The 21,463-nt window shown below is 42.8% G+C and overlaps 1 long non-coding RNA gene across 1 annotated transcript; it reads right to left on the reverse strand.

Annotated features, from left to right (window-relative positions):
• Window positions 1-463: 463 nt before the first annotated feature.
• On the reverse strand, window positions 464-20,634 carry LOC144821139 (uncharacterized). Its single transcript, XR_013608246.1, has 4 exons — window positions 20,524-20,634; window positions 11,647-11,739; window positions 2,047-2,188; window positions 464-589 (listed from the first exon to the last, which is right to left on the reverse strand). It is a non-coding gene; the product is annotated as an uncharacterized LOC144821139 (long non-coding RNA).
• Window positions 20,635-21,463: the final 829 nt, after the last annotated feature.

Below are 21,463 nucleotides of genomic sequence, written 5' to 3' on the forward strand. Positions count from 1 at the left end.
GTACCATCGTGTCAGTCTTCTTCAGCACTGATGGGAAGATGACATGTAGAAGAAGCAGCAGGGATAAAGAAAGACGTGCCAGTTCTCATACTGGCCATAGAAGACAACTTTGCTCGTCATCTGCGCTTTTCGTGTTTGGTGGCACTTAAACGATCTAATTAAGGATTAGAATACTAGTGCAGAACAAGATACAGCTGATCTGCTTATCATATTTTTCTTAATTAGTCACAGGTGTATTCTGGAAAAATACATGTTAAAATAATTCGCCAAATATGGAACGGGTGCAATGTTTGAATTAGCATTTTTTAATTCATGGCTGGACGGATCAATAGAAGCTTGCACAGATACATTGCTACTGTTGGTTGCAGAGTACTCGTCAATGTAAATTGTTCCTTAGCCATTGTTTTAAAAGTCTCTTACATTAAGAAACATGAAGCTGATTAATACCTATTGTTAATAAATTGCTCTAGCGACAATAATGATATCATCATATGAACTTCTTATACCTTTCATCACTTCAACTCCCAAAATATTTCTCTCTCTCTTCCTGGCTTGGTCCGTTGTATGCTCAGTCAATTTATTCCATCGCCTGTTTAAGATAAGAGATTCAAAGTGAAGTTTCAGTTCTTCTTCTGTTCTTCCACAGGTCCTGAAAATGTTATGTTGTGGGTGCCTTAAGGTGCCACATTTATGTTTTCACTAGCTTCTGGCTCCTGCCTAACCAATGGGGCAAAGTTCCCAGGGCAACCCTACCCACTATCCAGCAGTTTGTCTTTGCCTTACTGCAGACAATCCCATAATGCAACTGTTTCCTTCAATTCAGGATGAGGAACCTTTCCTCTTTTATACACAGACGTTGTAGTGTACCATTCGGGTGGCCAGGAAAATGAGCAGTCCCCTCCTTTGTGGACACTCAAAACCAGTTCTGGGAGTAGCTTCCCTCCCACGGGGCTCAGAGCAAACCTTGCAGGCGGGCGCCTTGGGGGCAAATGTTTGCCTTCCCTCAGTTCTCAGCTTGCATACACTTGTGAAAGGGTAGACCCTTTATAAGTTAATGAAGTACCTGGGCCCTCCTGCAACGGGGGGAAAAGGTGTTATCACCTCATTAAGGTCAATCACTATCTGGACAGCTGTTGTTAGGCTAATGCAAATTATCCAACAAGAGTTTCAGGTAGGAAAAGGTAACTTCCTAACAGTTGCATATCCTAAATATTTATTGGAACTCTAACTTTAACTTTAGATTGTATTTGTAATAAATAGTTATAAATAGTGGTTGAATGCATTTTTCTAGCTGTTCCCAAACCTGACAAAGCATAATTAATATTTTGGTGTGTAGTCTAGATTTCATATAGAACAATGTAAATAGCTGTTGGAGGTTTGCCACTGCAGGGACATGGTAACATTACATTTATAAAATGTCCCACTTTTAAATACCATGCACCCTACCTTGTGAGCTACAAGGCCTGCTTAGGGTGACTTGTTATCATTTGAAAGGAAAGTTTTTCCTCCTAAATAAAGGGTGATTTTGACATGTCAGCTGCACGTTTAAACCAGCAGCTAGGCTACAATGTTGACCAGGAGCCATATTTTCCCTTGTCAAACTACTGGATTGCACAGTAGGTGTTGCAGTTCAAAAGTGATATTTAACTTTCCATGTCATTGATGTATTCCTGCACCATACTCTATGGCCTTGAGGAAAAGTTAAAATATGGCAATTAAGAATAGGCAATTTGTACATGTTTTAGAGATTAGTGCATTTACACTGGGAACTGGACAGGAGTGCCCCAGTGTAAAGAGTCTAAACACCAGCAATAAAATTGAGCAAAAAATGCTGATGACTATGCAAAAAGGGGTATTTTCTCACAGTGTCCAATTATTACATGGGTATTATTGAGGGATAAAATGATATGTGTATTTATCCTTTAGGAAACCCATGTTTGTTCTGTGGATAGGACGGATACAGCCTTGGTGGTGCCAAACTCCCCCACAATTGGAGAAGCAATTTTAACAGATGGCAATTCAATAAAGAGTAATTTTGCACTGTACCTTGCATACATGTAGGTTGTTCACTTCACACATAGGAACACTGCAGGTACAGTGACTGCAATCTTACTTCCTGGACAAGATACTTTGGGGACTGAAGAGATGGATTACCAGATGCCCAACTTTCAAATATCACAAAGCACACCTGCCAGGGCAGTAAGAAAGGAAGCAAGACGACACACACATAAACGCACAGATAATGCACCATTCTGTATGACAATCTGCACATAAAGCCACAGTTGAGTAAATAAATCTGTACCCCTATTGTATTGCCTTCCCAACAACTTTTCCGATTCTTCCCAATAGAAAAGCTGGTCACCTGCTCGTTAGCAGCTCTCTTGAGTTTCTGTTTGACCAGATGTTCTATATTTTGCTTGGTTCTTCATAGCAAATGTATCAAACAAGGTAAAAAATGCAGTAGCACTGGATCATTAACACTGCAAATTTGCACTTAGAATATTTTTGCCATGTGTTATATTTTTGCACTAACATGTATTAAACTTCAGTGGGTTTCTCCAAGTGTTCATTTCTTTCACAGAGGTCTAAGGTAGGGGAGATCACTTTCAGTAGTGATGATTCCAGGCTGAAAAGGGGAACACAAATCTGGGGATCTCAGCTACAGCAGGAAAAGGCTAATGCATAACAAAGTGTCCTGAAGATTAAAAGAAGGAAGGCTGCAGAATAAATGCAGCACACATATTGCACCACCAACTGAGATAAGTGTAAACAGCACAATTTAATGTAGAGAAGAGATGTGCAATGAACTGTCGGATGAAAAAAACTGGGAGATTTGTGATACACCACGGGGGTGGGGAGTGGCATTGCTATCAATGTCTGAAGACTCCATCTCCCACTTGGCATCCTGACCCCTTATGCCCTTAAATGTGGTCATCTTAGAAAAACAAGGGGGGACCCTTAAGGTAGCTTTGGACCAAGGGTGCGAATCAATACTAAAAGGAACAGTGGTCCAGAGCACTTTCAAAGATAAACATAATAGATGCTATACAGACCATAGTAGGCTGCTGTTATATTGTCCATGCCCAGCCGGACATGGAGTTTATTAATATATAATGATCAAGGAATTTGTAACATTTCAATTTAGAAACAAGGTTTCAAAAAATGACGGGCACAATCCTGTGCTTAACTCAGAACAGAAAGTAGAGTGAGATATAGTTGGTAGAGAAGAGACGAGATTTTCAGGCAAAGAAGAGTAGAGCAACTTGTGCACTTTTAGAATCAATATTTGCAAGTGTATACCAGAGTAGTACGAGTTGCGGACCGCACTACCGTTCACTTCGGTACCAATCTGAGCCCACCACACAGCCCAGAGGTAATTGCTCAGTCACCGTATCCCTTGCGATCACCTGCATGTCGCCTGAGTCACCCCTCCAGTTATCACGTTCACCCCAATTTGCCGGATCCAACCCTTAGTCACCAATCCATGCCCAATGTCACTAATTTTAAAAAAAATGTTTAGACTCACTGCGATTCCGAGTATAACGTAAAGTAATTGTTTTTAGGGCGCACACTGATGTCTCTTTTCCTTAAACTCTACAGCCAATAACTAATTGTAAATCGTTTTTTTCTCTCTTTCCCTGTTCCCTTCCCACACAGGCGCATCAATGTTCAAACCAGGCACAGTAATTTTATAAAGTCCTCATGATGATCGATATGTAATTTAGAGCGTGGGATCGAAACGTTGACCTTTTTAAGTAGTCATACCGTTTCACAATTTTTTGTATTAATTTCTGTATGTACTACTCTGGTATACACTTGCAAATATTGATTCTAAAAGTGCACCAGTTTGCTCTACTCTTCTTTGCCTGAAAATCTCGTCTCTTCTCTACCAACTATATCTCACTTTACTTTCTGTTCTGAGTTAAGCACAGGATTGTGCCCGTCATTTTTTGAAACCTTGTTTTTAAATTGAAATGTTACAAATTCCTTGATCATTATATATTAATAAACTCCATGTCCGGCTGGGCATGGACAATCTAACAGCAGCCTACTATGGTCTGTATAGCATCTATTATGTTTATCTTTGAAAGTGCTCTGGACCACTGTTCCTTTTAGTATTGATTCGCACCCTTGGTCCAAAGCTACCTTAAGGGTCCCCCCTTGTTTTTCTAAGAGACTTGAGTGCAATCGCTAGATTGCAGGGGTAACAATATACCTTTCAAACCTCGTCACACGAGGAGGGCCACCCTAGTGCCCAAAAGAACTCACCACCCCTTCCCCTTGTAATCCTATTCACTTAGAGATGTCAGCCCATGCTCCCCTATACACAGATGACTATATAAAACATCTCTGCTCACGCCCTTCTCTTCTCTCTAACACTACAGATGCGCCCACATTGACTAATACCTCTTTACCAGACCAGCTTGAGAAACTTAAAAAGAAACAGGTACGCCTTGAATTAATGATATTGATGCTCACGGATTATCTAAAGGCCGACATTATACCAGTAGGACTTCAAGTTCGCAATATACCCGGTATCTTCACGGATAATCTAAAGTATATAGCTAACTTCAGTTACATTGGAACCACTTGCTCAAGGCACTGGCTAGTGCTGGGCATTGACATAGCTACCGAAACTCTTAAAGGCCTAGAAGTAGAAATAACTGATCTACTCAAACAGATCAACGATTCAGACCTCACAGCTGATTGTAATGAGTTCCACCGCATTGAGCAAAATAAAAAATCCAACAAAGTGAAAAAAGACATTAAGTCCTATAACATTGAAAATACATATCCTTACCTGCAGAAGGATTTCTACACCAATAGAGCAAATGTCAATCCCCAGAATAGAAGACCTTGGGGCCGCTACAACAAACGCCAGAACCTGGTTGGGTTCTCTGATACATCAGCAGACTCCTCAGTGAGCTCGGATCCAGGGGAGGAGGCCAGTACCTCTAGACGGGGAGGGCCAGCTCAGAGTAATTTTTAGGCAGAGGCCAGACAAACACCCCCCAGAGAGGCAGGGTCAAGAAACCACAGCGTTGGTTCAACCCTCCAGGAGAACGCAGAACCAGAAACAATTTCTATCAGTGGTGAGGGACACTGACGCCTCAGATTCTACCATGTGCCTTCAGACAGAACACCCTTCTGAAATAATTCCCATTTTTAACCTTTCCAATCATAATCTCGAATCCTCAGAATTAGAACTCCTCAAAAAAGGTTTGTCTTTTGTCCCTACAATTCGTCCTAATTTCATGGACCTTCAAACGGAACTATTGAGGTTTTTCAGGCTTGTCCGCCTTAAGACCTTCTTTCAACTTCATCCCTCTCCAATAATTAATTCCATTGCACCTTTCCGCCCTCCATCTACATTCTTACCACTGGCTGGAATGATCCCCTCGGAAATTATAACATTCGAGAAACTAGTATTGAAAGATCTACATGACTTGGAAAATAAAAAGCGATTCATTCCCTATAATATCACACGCCAAGAAAAGGAGGCTATAGACACATTGAAAAATAATCCCTCTTTGATAATTAAAAGCGCGGACAAGGGTGGTGGTATTGTCCTCCAAAACCTGGATTCCTATAAAGCTGAAATCTTGAGGCAACTCAATAACACAGATCATTATCAAAGATTGCCCAGAAATCCAACTAAAGATATTCAGGAAACCATTTTCAAACTAACCACAGATGCCTGCAAAGAAGGTTTTCTGAGTAAAAAAGAAAAAAAAAAGAATTTAACTACCTAAATGTGAAGACTCCCCGTTTGCCTGTCATTTACACTCTGCCCAAAGTTCACAAAAATCTCACAAATCCCCCCGGCAGACCCATCGTGTCCGCCTGTGGATCAATTCTAGAGCCACTAGGAGCCTATGTTGATTTCTTTATTAAAGATTTCGTGCCCCTCACTGCCTGTTACATACGTGACAGCATGCCGATGATTAATCTAATCGAACATCTGCCCTTTGATCCCACCAAAGACACCCTGTGTACCATGGATGTAGAGTCGCTCTACACAAACATTCCCCAGACGGTGGCTCTCCTAGTCATACAAAAAACCCTTGACTCGCGCCCACGCCCTCACAGGGTACCTACACTGTTCATCTTACAACTATTAGAACTTTGCCTCTCCAAGAATTTCTTCATCTTTGATAATGTCTATTATCAACAGATCAAGGGCACGTCCATGGGGGCTATTTTTGCCCCCAACCTGGCTATTCTTTTCATGGACGCCCTGGAGACTGGCACAATCCTCACAGATGGCAACCCATTTTGCGAAGGGATCAGGTTATGGCGCCGCTACATCGATGATATTTTTGTTATTTGGAATCTCGATGTAGCCATGCTACACCAATTCTTACACTGGGTCAATAGCAACTGTGTTGACCTTAAATTTACCCTGACCTATGACAAAGCCCAAATTGACTTCCTAGATCTCACAGTTTACCATGAGGAAGGTGAACTTCTAACTAGGCTCTACAGAAAACCCACAGAACGTAACACGCTCCTTAGCAACCAGAGCAATCACCCGAGGGCCCTCAAAGACTCCCTTCCCTACTCCCAATTTCTGCGAATCAGACGCAATTGTTCATCTAAAACAGACTACTTTAAGGAAGCAAATGTCTTGGCAAACAAACTGAGAAATCGTGGGTATCCACGTAGACTGGTCAAAACAGCCACTAAACGGGCATGGTACTGCCCACGTGAGGTATTGTTGACACCTAAAACTCGTGAAAAAAAGGAGAGAATAGCATGCGTCACCACGTTCTCTCCAGTGTCACACAGAATTAGAAAATCCATTCTGAAACACTGGCCAACAATCAATGCTGGCAGCATTAACCTGGAAAGACCACTATCCGCATTCCGTAAAAGCAAGAATTTAAGAGACCATCTGGTCAGGGCTGCACTCCCGGCTCCACCTCTGCACTCTACAATTGAATCCACTTGGGGCCTTCCCCCTGTAATTGGTCACATAAAATGTGGTGCATGTAATGTATGTCAGTTTACTATGGAAGGTAGAGAGTTCACTCACAAAGGATGTACTGTTGCTATGAAATTCCTCACTAACTGTTACAGCAATAATGTTATATATGCAATATTGTGCCCTTGTCCTAAAATGTACATTGGTCAGACAACCCAAAAGGCCAAGACTCGCATTTGCCAACACAGGAGCCGCATCAGGTGCAGAACTCCAAATGCGCCACTGGTGGAACACTTTTCGGAAGCAAACCACAATGAAGATGATATCAGATGGACTATTCTGAAGTTGATCAAACTACCACAAAGAGGTGGCAACCTAACCCAGATGTTAAATCGTGAGGAACTGAAAAGTATAATCCAATTTGACACCATAAGGACTGGGCTCAACAAAAGCGAGGATTGGACTACTCTAATATAACTACGAACTTTGCTTAACCGAATACAATTCCTGAAGCAAACAGGACAATGCCCCCAAAATGAAAATGTACTTCTGTGTCAATTGCCGCGTTATTTGCATTATTCTAATGGTACACTGGAATAAATGTCACTACTTTGCTGCATGACACTCCCCTTCCCTACCACCACTCCAAAATGGCCGCCACTTTGGACAGTCATTTTCACTTGCACTCACGGCTTGATTGCCCCGCCCACACCGGTCACATGATCTCGATACTGCACGTTGTAACTGTCATGGCTCCTCAAGCCTCAGTGCAGTAAACGGTCGTGCCAGCGTGTACATTCCCGACGGACATCGTTCCGCTAGCCTGGTAAGTCTCCAGCCCCTTCCAGTGACAATTCCGCTTTATGCCACTGGTTGCAATTCCAACTATAACCCTCCTTCCACCCCATATAGCGGATCTAACTATTGAAGGACCGCTGCCCCCAACTACAGGACCATTGTGCCCTTGTTCACATCGTCCATCTGCGAACCGCCCTCCGGGTACGGGTAATTATTATTTCTCACCACGCGCATGCAAATTCACCCCTTTCCTCCACAAATTTATGATGTGGTTTTTCCACAGAAACCACGCAGCACTCGTGCCGCCACTCCCATTCCGGTTCCTCACCACTCCGGAATTGAATCATTTGGATTCAAAAGGTAAACCCTCTTGCCTTCTCCCCGCGGGTTGTTGTTACCAGCGCAAAATTTTGATATTGTCTATTTCCAACAGAAACACCGGGTCGTGCCGATTTTATACCCTACCTCGGAAGTGAAGCAAAATACTCCTCCAATTATACGAGTTGCGGACCGCACTACCGTTCACTTCGGTACCAATCTGAGCCCACCACACAGCCCAGAGGTAATTGCTCAGTCACCGTATCCCTTGCGATCACCTACATGTCGCCTGAGTCACCCCTCCAGTTATCACGTTCACCCCAATTTGCCGGATCCAACCCTTAGTCACCAATCCATGCCCAATGTCACTAATTTTTTAAAAAATGTTTAGACTCACTGCGATTCCGAGTATAACGTAAAGTAATTGTTTTTAGGGCGCACACTGATGTCTCTCTTCCTTAAACTCTACAGCCAATAACTAATTGTAAATCGTTTTTTTCTCTTTCCCCGTTCCCTTCCCACACAGGCGCATCAATGTTCAAACCAGGCACAGTAATTTTATAAAGTCCTGATGATGATCCCTATGTAATTTAGAGCGTGGGATCGAAACGTCGACCTTTTTAAGTAGTCATACCGTTTCACTATTTTTTGTATTAATTTCTGTATGTACTACTCTGGTATACACTTGCAAATATTGATTCTAAAAGTGCACCAGTTTGCTCTACTCTTCTTTGCCTGAAAATCTCGTCTCTTCTCTACCAACTATATCTCACTTTACTTTCTGTTCTGAGTTAAGCACAGGATTGTGCCCGTCATTTTTTGAAACCTTGTTTCTAAATTGAAATGTTACAAATTCCTTGATCATTATATATTAATAAACTCCATGTCCGGCTGGGCATGGACAATCTAACAGCAGCCTACTATGGTCTGTATAGAATCTATTATGTTTATCTTTGAAAGTGCTCTGGACCACTGTTCCTTTTAGTCTTAAATGTGGTCATGGCATCCTCATCCTCTCTCCACTGCTCCTAACAACACTACTATGCAGAAACTGGCCTTGGAGCCAATACCCAAGCAAACCTCAGTGTTCCCCCCTAGAAGCTTGCAGTTTGCACAAACCTCTGCATGGCCAAAATGGGGCAAGAAGGGAGACTGCGAACCTGCTCCTCTAAGAACAGGCACCCACCTCCCCCATGCCTTTGTGGCCATTCTCCCAGGGAGGACGAGCGACACTGGCACCTCACAAACCATGTTCAAGTGCAGAACCAGCTTTGAGGAAACTGAGTCATCTCTGCAGGGTGTACAAGGAAAGGGATGGATGCAAACAATGCAGTTACCAACACTGCCCACTAATACATTCAATACAAGACTCTTTTCGTTTGTATAGTCCTGTCTACAAATGGGGAAATCATTAGAAAGGCCTGCCCTTTAAGAACATTGCACGACCAAACCCACAGCTACAGTGATTGGGACAAAGTTTGTAAACAATTGCCGCAACGGGGTTATGATGGGCCAATATGGGGCTAATATGGCCTAATATGGGGCTCATATGTTCTCCAGGTCCCCTCCCTCCAGAACAGAGTTCAGTTACAGACTACAATCTTCTCAGGTGGGGTACTGGGCACTGCCAAAGGATGTTAAGAGTTAGTTAGTACATTTACAAGCTTTGTAAACAGGCAATGCATTTTGGATTTGTTAAAATATCAGGAACGAAGCTTCAGGGGGGCTGTTTGGGGTGTTGGGGTGTTACAGCCCCCTAATAAATGTATTGTTTATTAACAATTTGGGTACAGGAGCTTTTAGTCGGGTATGCTAAAGTGTCTGTTTTTTTTACCTGTTTCTCAGTAGCCAGAGTCGACCCTGCCACGCTATCATAGTGTGGTGGACAAGACGGACAAACTCTGGAGGTACCTGTGATCTGGAGCACAGATTTACAGTGTACGCTGATGCTCCCAATCCCAGCACCTCAAATGTAACGAGACAGACGGAGGGCTGTTCCTGGAATAATGTACCAATGCCACCCTTGTAACAATAATGTGTGTGCATGGATAACTTTAGAGCTACTCCCCTCAAAGTTTACGTTGGAAATATTCTCCTAGTAAGTGTACCTTTGCTGTGATATTGTCATTGCTTTAGTGATAGTTATATCTAAGAAGATCAAGTATTGTTGAATCGCTGAAACACAAAATGCAGCGAAACGTCTCAATTTCAAGCTCACATTGGCCACTCCGCTTGCCTCAGCTCGCTGGATAAATTATATATTGCGATATGGGCTCAAGATCTGGATTTTGCCCTAAGGAAGTGGTGCCGCTCTTTAAAACTGAGACGCTTGGTAGGCTCAGAGCTTTTGCTGCTCTCTAAACAGACAAGTGAAATTGTCTACGAAAAAGATCAATGTTTCCCACTATAAATGTTTATGAGTACAAAGTGTAAAGTGAACAGGTCAGGCAACAGAAGTTATTGCTATCGTTTGTCAGTTGCAAAATGAGGAGATTAACGGCACTGTTATTTCATGCTAATAAATGTGTATACGTACGGTTAGTATCAAACATCACTCAACAAATGGCACGTGGCACAGGTCGAATTAGAAGAAAACAAAATGGCACACTGCAAGTTGGACAAGGGTCAGACTCATCGGTAAGTCTTCAAGCAGGCTCTGACCTGTAAGAAAGATTTTGATGGAAGCCTCATAGAAACAGTGCGTTTATAGTGGATTGAAAGGCGCAAAAAACGATCACACCTTGCAGCCGCTTGTAAAGGCCACATGTTGATTATTTTTCGTCTCTTGAACTTGGCATGTTGACATTCTGTTTGATGCTCTTGACCGCATATGAGAATAGAGAAGATTTTTTGTGTGTGTATTTCAGGGAATGTAAATCTTCTTATTGCCAAATTCAGAAGTAGCCACATAGGTAAACGAGAATGACGATTGCTAATTTTCAGGATATCCACTGACTATGTACATGACGTTCACTGGGGTTCATAGAGTATAAATTCACCCTCAGATGCCTTGAAAACATGCCATTTATCAGCAATCCAATGCCTAATTATAAATCCTAGTCTACTACCTCAAACAGGGAAATACAGTTTTGACTAGACGCCTTGAGCAATAATAATATAACGTCAGTTAAATTTAGTGCCACTAGAATTATGAGGCAGTGGAGTATCTAATTATGTGGGAGGATTGAGGAAACTATGTGGGAAAGAAGGGCAAATTGTGCAGCAATTGACTTCCTTTCTTTAAATTAAAAACAGCCCTGCAGAACAGTATTGCAAGTTTCATGTTTATTAAAGGCCTGATTACGAGTTTGGTGGTTCGACCGCCCGAAAACCGTGTCTGCAATCACCAGCAGCCCACAGTGCTGGCAGTCTTTAGACCACCGTATTACAAGCTGACTGTGGGGCCCGCGGTGTGGCTGCAGCGGTCTCACGGCGATGGGAAATGGTTTTCTGTATCTATCGATGCATGTGTGTACATTTCAGCTGCATGTGTCTAATGTTTACATAAGCATGGTACATGTATGAAAAATACTACCTATCCATTGCCAAAGTCCAGTCCATATGGACCAGATCAGCAAAGGATATATGGTACAAAAAGGACTCACCTGTAGATCGCCCCAAACAGGGTTGTATTCTTCAGGTGGAAGATGCTGCTGTGAAGAAAGGATGTAGAGAAAGGGATCCATGTTGAATTCTTCCTGGAAGAACAGGAGAGGGGTGAGTATGCGCCCCAAATTCTTCATTACCACCATCTCGAAGCTTGCAGTAAGACCACCGTAGTTGGCTCATCGGAAACCCAACTTGTAAAACGGATGGCGGTGGAGCTCCTCAGTACTGCCCTATGGCATCTGTCTTACCCCGACCGCAACTCCGGCGGTCGGCGGTGTGCTGGCTGCGTTGGCTATTCAGTCACAGTTTTTGGAAACACAATCTGCCTATCTCCTAATAAGGCAGTTAGACCGTCGAGATTGCAACGGCCGGACTACCGTTACGACAGTTCACAGACTGCCAAACTTGTTCTAAGGCCCTCTGTATGTGTCTCAATGGTAGGTATTTAGCAATCAAGATATTTTACCATAAAAAAGGTACAATATATATCTGTGATTCTTCTACAAGCCCTGTTGAAATCACTGTAGCTTTAAGAAGAATGCCTGAGATATGTACATAAATAGGTGGTAATAATAACATAAGAAATCATGACAAAGAATCACACTATCCACCTTGTGTCAAGTGCTTTCAACTATTTAAATTCTTTGTGTTCTGCACAGACAACATTCCTAACCTCCCTCCAAAAAATGGGGATGACTGAATGAAGGAATTAAATCATTTATTAATTAGGATGTTTTGTAAAGAACACGGCTACTCGAAGAAGTATCCTTCCACTGATGGCTGAAAAGTAAGGAAGATCAGGTGACCGAGCTACTTTATTGAGAAGAGATGGGTTTTTAGGGCTTTTCCAGAAGGATAGTTCATGAGAAATTGAGGAGAGAGGGAGGGGGAGCCAATTCCATTCACCACCAGCCACAACCATGATGGAGCGGACTTCCACATCTTACACGGCAAAACCTCAGAATGGTAACTAGTAAGGCAGATGCCGAGCTCTAGAGTCTGCAGAGAAAATAGAGCTTAGAGGCCAATTATGAGTATGGAGGTCATTGCAGGTTTTGTAAACACATAAATAAAAGGCAATATCATTTACAATGCCAATAGCTCAAACTCTTGCAAATGCAAGACCTATTGCATTACAAATGCTTGTTTATCTGCCATTGCTCTGTGAGTGCGCAAATCGGAGCAAGTTCAAAGCAAGCTCGGAATACAGAGGTTGGTAGAGGTGGGGCTGAGGCTTGTGGAACAGAGCAGAGAAGCGCAGTGGCCCAGCAGCCAGGAGGAGGAAAATAGCACAGAGGCGTTAAACTACTGCTACCTGTCTACCCGGGCTGTGGACCTGGGGTGGTGTTGTGTGGCAGCACCCAAGAGAAGGAAAATAGGAGGGGAATGGCACATAGACACCAGAGACGCTGATTGCCATTAGCCACTCACCACCACCTTCAGACCTCGGCCCTCCCACCTTTGCACCCTTCAGGCTCCCACTAAGCCCATCTTGTACCCAAGAATTACCACCACCTGAAAGGCTGCCATTGGAAGCTAACCGAAGTCTGAAGCCCCGTACTCTCCAAAGGAGCCAGGAGGCCATATGGTAAGTTAGATAAGCAATATAGGGCCAGCATTGTATGAGCATCAGCATCAGCTAGGAGTGAGCAGGTTGAGAGACCTGTGCAAGAGGGAAGCACACCAGGCATGGCAGGGTATGTTCACCAGTGCGCTTTAGTGGCAGGCTGAGTTCTGGCACAGGCCTACACCTAGGGTGCCAGGTGCCTGGCACTCATGCAGTCTGTCTCCTCACCACCTCAAGTTGCTTGGCTTCTGCATGGTCAGTCTTCCAGCTCTCTCACTACCATCATCTCTGATCATCACCCTGTACCTCCATACGTTTACACCTTCTCATCCCCTGCCTCCTGATTCTGCCTCATCAGTGCCAATTTGATTACTGCATATCCACCGTCTGCTCTCTCCAGCTGTCTACAGCACCTGCTTCCCCGGTCCCTGGGACATAAATCTTGGGGGCAGTAGGGGTTGTGACCAGTCCACTACTAAACTAAACCATCTACACTACATGCCTTTATTCCAATGAGTGTCAGCACAGCCCAGTCCTGTGCAGTTCACACAGCATCAACTGTTACCTAAACAATTCAGTGTTCATAACCTCTTAACTTTCCCACACAACCTTCTGTCCAGTTTTTATGAACACACAATAGAGTCCTTAATGGAAAACCATACCAATTCATACTAACATTGCTGGCACCAAATATCTGTTAAGGCAAATTATGAGATCAAGAAAAGTTAGAGCATCTCCAAAACTATACACACGCAGGAACCAGAAATACCAAATTCCCTCAGTGCTAAAACACACAAAAACAAAATTGGCCAAGGAAATCCAGCGTCTTATCGCCCCACTTGCTGTTTGAAAAGAGAACATAAAACGTCCTACAATGTTCCTTCCGTAAAGATCCTGTTGCTGCGATCATTCCTACAAATGATGGAGTGGTAGGTCTTCCTACCCCAATCAATCCAAGCGAAGCAAGTTTTACTCACCCGTGTATAGTGTCTGACAACAACTCAATACAGTTTTTACCCTTCCTTCCCCAGCTGACTTAAGTTCAAGCCCAAGCATAAAAGTGGTTAATATTCTTCTAAAACAAACTGACATGGATGTATCCACATTAAAAGAAGATCCAGTCCAACCATCAACAAACAGACAATGAAAAAGACAGCAGAAAGCTGGGAACAAAAGATAAATGATATTCTACAGCTAGTCAAAACCTGCATCCCACGTTCACAGGTGGGCCGTCTAGCCCAAAGAGGAACCAGGCCAAAGTTCACAAGATTTATGTCAACAGCCAGAATGCATTATGGGCAAAATAAAGACTCTCACAAAATAAATCAGGACCAGCCATGTACAAAAGCAATGCAAAGTACAATATTCTGAACCAGGTCACTACATCTAAAGTTAACAGTGGCCGCAGCACACCAGACCACTGCCCTTAAAATGATCCAACTATGATACCAGCTCCTTCTAGCAGGGAACACTGGGGTCAAAACAAATTAGGCATGATAAGACTACCACATCAATTTTAATGCTGTGCTGGATTTAGTTTTTGCTGGCTTAGATGCTTTGGGCACTCTGCCACTGCTAATCAGTGACAAAGTGCAAGTGCTCCCTGTGTAAATTGTGATTACAAATTGTTCTCCCTAACTGGCATATTTGATTTACTGGTAAGCCCCTAGTAAAGTGCACTGAGTGTGTCAGGGCCTGTAAATCAAATGCTACTAGTGGGCCTGCAGCACTGTTTATGCCACACACATGATTAGCCTTTAAAAGGTATCTCATATCTGCCACTGCAGCGTCTGTGTGCAGTTTGTTAACTGCCATGTTGACCTGACAAGTGCACCCACTTGCCAGGCACTTAACTTTCCTTTTCTTAAATGTAAGGCATCGCACGGTAGGCCCAATGTACCCCCTAGGCAGGATGCAGTGTATGTGAAAGGTAGGACATATACTGGTGTGTGTGGCATGTCCTGCTAGTGAAATACTGACAATTTGTTTTCACTATCTGTCCCATAGGATAGAATAAGAAATACTTTGTAACATCTTACAAGTATAATTTTCCATTGGGACAATATAGAGAAATAAAGTTTAGGCTCTCCAAACTCAGAATTTAATAACACATCTTTTAGTAAAGATGGTTTTGAAAATGGTGTATTTGAAAATGTCACTTTTAGAAAGTAGGCATTTTCTTATTTAACTATTCTGTGTTCCTCTGCCTGTTTGTGGATTGACTGTCTGGTTTTGGAGTGACAGGAGCTGGGGATGTGCGTTCACTGCAGACAGCCACTGGGGGGTTGAGGTGTGCCTGGCCCTTCCTCTATGACTCTTGGCTGAGATAAATAGACCTTGGCGGAATTTAGAGTGGTGGGAGGAGATTTCCTTGCACTTGAATAGGGCCTGTCTCCTTTGCTCAATGCCGTCTCCACCCCAGGGGTCATACTGCACCAGTGAGGACAGAACTGGTTAAGACTGAGCTCAGAGACCCTTGCACAAAGAAAACAAAGACAAAAGGAGGAATAAGTAGTAGACCTTAACACCCCAGAAGTTTAGATCACTTCTAGACTCATGAGAAAAGTTTGCCAAGGAAAAGAGCTGAAGAGCTGTGAGGAGGAATATTCCTCCTTTGATGTGTGCTATATGGGGTTGGCCTGCAGTTGCTGTTTCTGCCAAGAAAAGGACAAAGACTGGAACTCTGCTGTGAACCTGCTTGAAGAAAAATCTCCAAGGGTCTGTTTGTGCTTGGATCCTGTTCTGAAGTCTCGGGACACAAAGACTTCAACCCCAGCTCCCCTGTACTCTGTTGCTGAGAGGTCTGATCTGCCAGGAGGTGCCTATTCCAGTTGTGGGCCTCTGGAGGTTGTGCCTGCTGCTTGAAGCTGGAAGAAAAGAAGAACTGAAGAAATTGACGCATAGCTCTTCTTGCTGCTGTTTTTCCGATGCAGCACAGCCATGTGAGAAGAATCTCCACGCCTCACTGTGCCGCTTCAGAACCGACGCAGCGCCTGTCGCGGCTGCAAGAACTGACACATCGCCGGTGCATTGATTGCAGATGCATCCCGGATTTTCAAGCATGGCACCTATGTGACAAGTTTTCCCGACGAATCCCTCACAGACCATAATTGCTTTAGAGTCGACACATCACTTCCCCCTACAGACTGAATTTGACCCATCACTTCTCCTGCGTGCAGCAGAACAGTTACATCACCCCCCAAGGTCTCAAGAACTAACGCATCTCTTTGTTTTCAATGCTTCTCATCTCTGGGGCTGTTTGGCTTTGTGAATTTTGCGCATCTACAGGTAGTTTGTGAGAAATCACGCATCCATAGTTTTCTATGTATCAAGTTGTTTGAAACCTTTTTAAAGTGATATTCTCATTCCATGTATGTTAGATTTTTGTAGTTTTGGTTTTGGGGAGTGTAGATAAAGATACTTTATTTTTCTAAACTAGCGTGGTATCCGTTTGTGGTGTTATCACTGTATTACTGTTTTTTGAGAACAAATACATTACACATTGCCTTTCGGGTAAATTTGTCTGCTCGTGCCTAGCTACCCAGGGGGTGAGCATGGGTTATCGAAAGTGTGTATCCCCCTTAACCTGACTTGGAACAAGGGTCCCTATTTGGACATAGGTGCCTACCTTTGCCAACTAGAGACCCCCATTTCTAATAACCCCTAATCAATCTGTTATGCATCTGCTGAGCGCTTCTGTCGGGTAGGAGAGAACCTGAGGGTGGCCTTCAACCAAAGTGGTATTTGCTCCTGCCAGCAAGTCATTCTTGCATGTTTTATTTCAACTGATACAATCTTTAAAATATCACTTCACAAAGTTTTTATTAAGGGTTGAGTATAAAATTAATAGTATAAAATGAAGAGTCTCTAATTGCACTGTTCGGGAGGACCTATAATGCAAAGCTGCTGGCCCCTTTTGGGTTGATATGAACAGGATAGAGCTATTGGCATGCATAGGCCTGTTGCACCTGGTTTTATGTCCATGGCTAAATACCTTCTGTGGGCTTACCAAAGATATATCTTGACAGTGGTACCTCTTCATGTGGAAGTGGACATGTAATTATTTTCGAGGATAATTGCATTAAGTCATAAACTTGGAAATCATTTAGAGAACACTTCAAAACTCTTGCTGAAATCACAGACAATCTATCCTTTATGTTGTTTTTCATTACAATCTAACATAATCCTTATGAAGAGCATATTTTGAACTGTGTGGTTTGATGTAGTCCTCTAGACAATAAACCATATCTTGGAAATACCTGTTGCATGCCTTTATGGACTTGAGTGAGACGTTCAACCTTTCTCAGTCTCTAAACTTTGATAGCTGTGGATACAGTCAATAATGCTAGCTGTTTACCCTAAAGAAATAACCAAATTAACAGTATAGACAATTAGCTAGAATTGAATTGACTAGCACTACTTAAAGGCTGCCCTGTCTGTAATTCTATTAGGACATAGATCGTTCACTGTGGCACCACTTCCTTTCGTCTGCGTCTGAGCTGAGGATGTGCACTGATAAACAAGGAATGTTTTTCAATGCAATTTATTGAATGTCCCACTCCTCACTTATCACTCAAATTGTCAATTCTACTCTGTGCATGCCCTCTAAAGCCCTGTCCTTGCAGTGTGTTGTATTGGAAAATATCTTCTACCTCAAAATCCGCCAGACTTTTATCCAGGCCACAATTTTGTCCAGGCTGAACTATGGAAATATTTTATTCCTGGGAGCAGACAAATCTAGTGTTCAACGGCTACAAAGAATACAAAGAATACAAAATGCGGCAGCCCGCACTCTTCTGGTGCTGCCAAAATCCTGCTCAGTGTCCAACTTTCTACCCAAGCTACACTGGCTGCCAGTAGAAAAAAGAATCCTGTTTAAAACACTGTGTGTTGCCCACAAGATTATCACCCAGCAAGCACCCCCGGTTATGGCAGGTCTGCTAATGCTCTATACCCTAAGGCGATTCCTGCGTTCAGGGGACCAAGTACTGGCTTGCACCCCCCGTTTCAAAAGAGTTAGAGCTAGTGGGCGTTTATTCAAAGTTTTAGCAGCCAGACTGTGGAATTCACTCCCAGTCTCCATCAGAGGGATTCAGAACCATCTGACGTTCCGTAAAGCCATGAAGACCTGGCTGTTCCTAGCATAATGTCTCCCCTTTAAACGCTCTCTAGTAATTCGGTACTTGAATGCGCTGGGGCGCCCTGTTGCTGGGGCAGCCATGCGCGGTACAAACTCTTTTCAAATCAGTTCAATGTAGTACAGCCAGTGAATCAGCCGCATGGACTTAGCATGCATTAGTAGATATGGGTGTTTACCTGGTCTGACGTGAAAAGTTCTGGGGTTTCCATATTTAAAGAAACTGCATTGAAAAGCTTGCCTCATTCGTGCTACAAGTGTAAATGTATTAGCCACTCTTGAGCAAGCCACATTTTTGTTACCCGGGCTCTGGAGGCCAGTGAAATTAACACAGTCCTATTGTGCCCGCTGCCACTCCTGGTAGGTGGAGGTTTTTGTCTCCTTGCTGTAAAAACGTCTCTTCAACAATATCTTTCAGATGGTGGTATGACTCACGGAAAATGTGATTAGAGTTTAGCAGCACATAAAAGCAGCTGCATTTCATCCACTGCCCAATTAATATGATGACATTGCTTGAGAGCTACTGTTTGCACAATTGTGTATGTTCTCTCCCCTTCTGTTCTCGTCAATACTCTGAATAACTACAGAGGAACCACGTGAAAGTTAACAATCTCATCCAGGGTGGCGTCAGATATTGCGGTACCTCGGTGTGTCAGCTAGTCTCATGTTTGTTTGTTGGCAGGGGCCATTTCATATGCTCAAGTGTAAATGTACCATCTGCATTGTACTGTATTGTAATTGCATTTATATAGCACTTACTACCCCTGAGGAGGTGTCAAAGCGCTTTTTCGGCGAGTAGCACGGTACTCCGGGACCCATAGAGGATTAGTGTTGAATTAGTATAGTAAAACATGCAAGTACATTTTAAGTGGTGGATAGGTTAGTCAGTTAATTGGATTTGGAATGATAGCAGAAGGATAGAGGAGGACAAAGGTTTGTATTTATATAGCGCTTGTTGACGCACGCAATTCAGGAAGCCTACAAAGGATTAGTGGTGAATTAATATGGTGAAATATGAAGTAATTTCAGTGGTGCATATTAGTAAAGTTACTTGGAGTGAGAAGGTTAAAGGAGGGATAAAAGGAGAAGAAAGATTTGCATTCCTATAGCACTTGTTACCCTGATGGGTGTTGAGGCACTTTTCTGCTGAGTAGCATGCCACTCCGGAACCCATAAAGGATTACTGTTGAAAATTAGTACAGTAAAAAATATGAAGTAATTTGAGTAGTGGATATGTTATTCAGTTATTTGGGAAGTATATTAGTATAGTTTAATATGGAAATTGAGAAGTGAACATGTTAGTCTGTTAATTTCGATTGAAAAGGATAGTAGAGAGGTAAAAGAGTGAAGGATTTTTTTATTTTTTTATTTTTTTTAGGCCTTAGCAGTAGGAGGAGGCTTTTGGGCTTTGTTCATTTCGCCTGTCAATGCGCCTGATTACAATGTTCCAAAAACAATACCAGAAACAATAAAAACGTAAAACAGTGGCACTCACTTTTAAATGCATTATCCTTGTTTTTGGGAGCTGCTTGCTGTGCCTTTCTAAGGCAGGCTCCAAACTATTTCCCGAATGTGACGAGAACGTGCGCAGCCTGTTAAGTCCCGCCTGGACCAGGCGCTGTCTTCAAGGCTGCCAATTAGCATTTGACTTGTCCTTCTGCCACGTGAGGCGTTAAAAATGCAGGACCTTCCATACGGCAGCGAGGGCGAATCCCCCGGACAATCGCATTATTCCGCTTGATCCTTTCGCTCTGCCAGAGTTGGCAGGTCTGTCGAGTACTGCTCAATTTTTTTTCTTTAACAGATGGCACTTTCTGTACCAGTCGAGACACAATCTGATGATTCAGTTTAATATGCTTTGGACTCGAGAATGCCCATGACAAGCTGCCAGTTCTTTCTCCTACGGTATCGTTTTATGAAAGAAATTGAAGGAGATTCCGGAATTCTTGATTGCGCGCCATTGTATTGCACCCACATAAATCACTTTGTTTGTCAACAACAATTAAACTGCAGTTGCATTGGTAATCAACAGTACAGGGCTAAACAAATCAGCTTTCATTTACTCTGTCAGACAAGGAATCCACAGGATTGATATTATTTTGTGGGCAACCTCTGCGGAATACACTAAGTCAAAATTACATACTTGATTTTAATTACAACTCTGCGTACCTTTCAAGTTTGGTTAGGAAGATGTCCTGGGTCTGATTAGCTGTGGTCCGCACTGAGAAGGTAATTTGACATGTAACATATTTTTCATGAGGTAACTGTTGCAGGAAGCTGTTTGCCATAGCTGTCTTTCCAGTGCCTGTGGGGCCTTAAAAATAATGGCATGTCGTGCAGCAGGAAGTAGATTTGCATAAAGGTCCCTGCTGTGCCATCTATAATGTCATTGAGCTACAAAAAAATAAGGAAAGAACAATGATGTCAAAGAAAGTCGATGAAACTAAACATGTTGGGGTAGACGTGAACAACAGATTATACTATGTGGATTTGTTTAATCCATTGCACCAGAAACGAACACCAAGGAGATGTCGACAGCATTCTTTCAATCTCAATACATTTTAATGAAGTTTCTCAAAAACGGAACAATTAAACCATAAAGACAAAACAATGTGCAAGACTGATATGATTAATATATCGCACTAGAACAACTCAAACTGTCCACCGAATATTAAGGGCAGATACAAAGTTATAAGATGTAGAGCTAGGTAAGAAAGGGGGGAGAAAAGGGGAAGGAAACGGTTAAAGCTGTGCTTACAAATAGATTTGTGGTTTGGGGTCATCGAAATAAGTCAAGGTGGTGTGACTGTTTGAAGATATACTTCTAAACTATTCCGAAGGGATCTGGAGTATGAAACATTAAACACATCATTGAGCATATCATTGTCCGCGCTTCTCACTAAACAAACCCAGGCCCCATTGCTACAGCATTCAGATGACAAGTAATGTGAAGGATTTGTGGAAGAGACAAAATACACTAATACTTTGAAAGATACATTTAAAAATTATTTTTATTTCATCACCCATATCAAATAGAAAGTTTCATGGATAAGAACCAACAACAGAGTACCTTTCTGCCAGGAGTTTCTGAGAGATGCTACAGACAACT

This window comes from Lissotriton helveticus, chromosome 1_1 (genome assembly GCF_964261635.1).
Source record: "Lissotriton helveticus chromosome 1_1, aLisHel1.1, whole genome shotgun sequence".
NCBI lineage: Eukaryota > Metazoa > Chordata > Amphibia > Caudata > Salamandridae > Lissotriton > Lissotriton helveticus.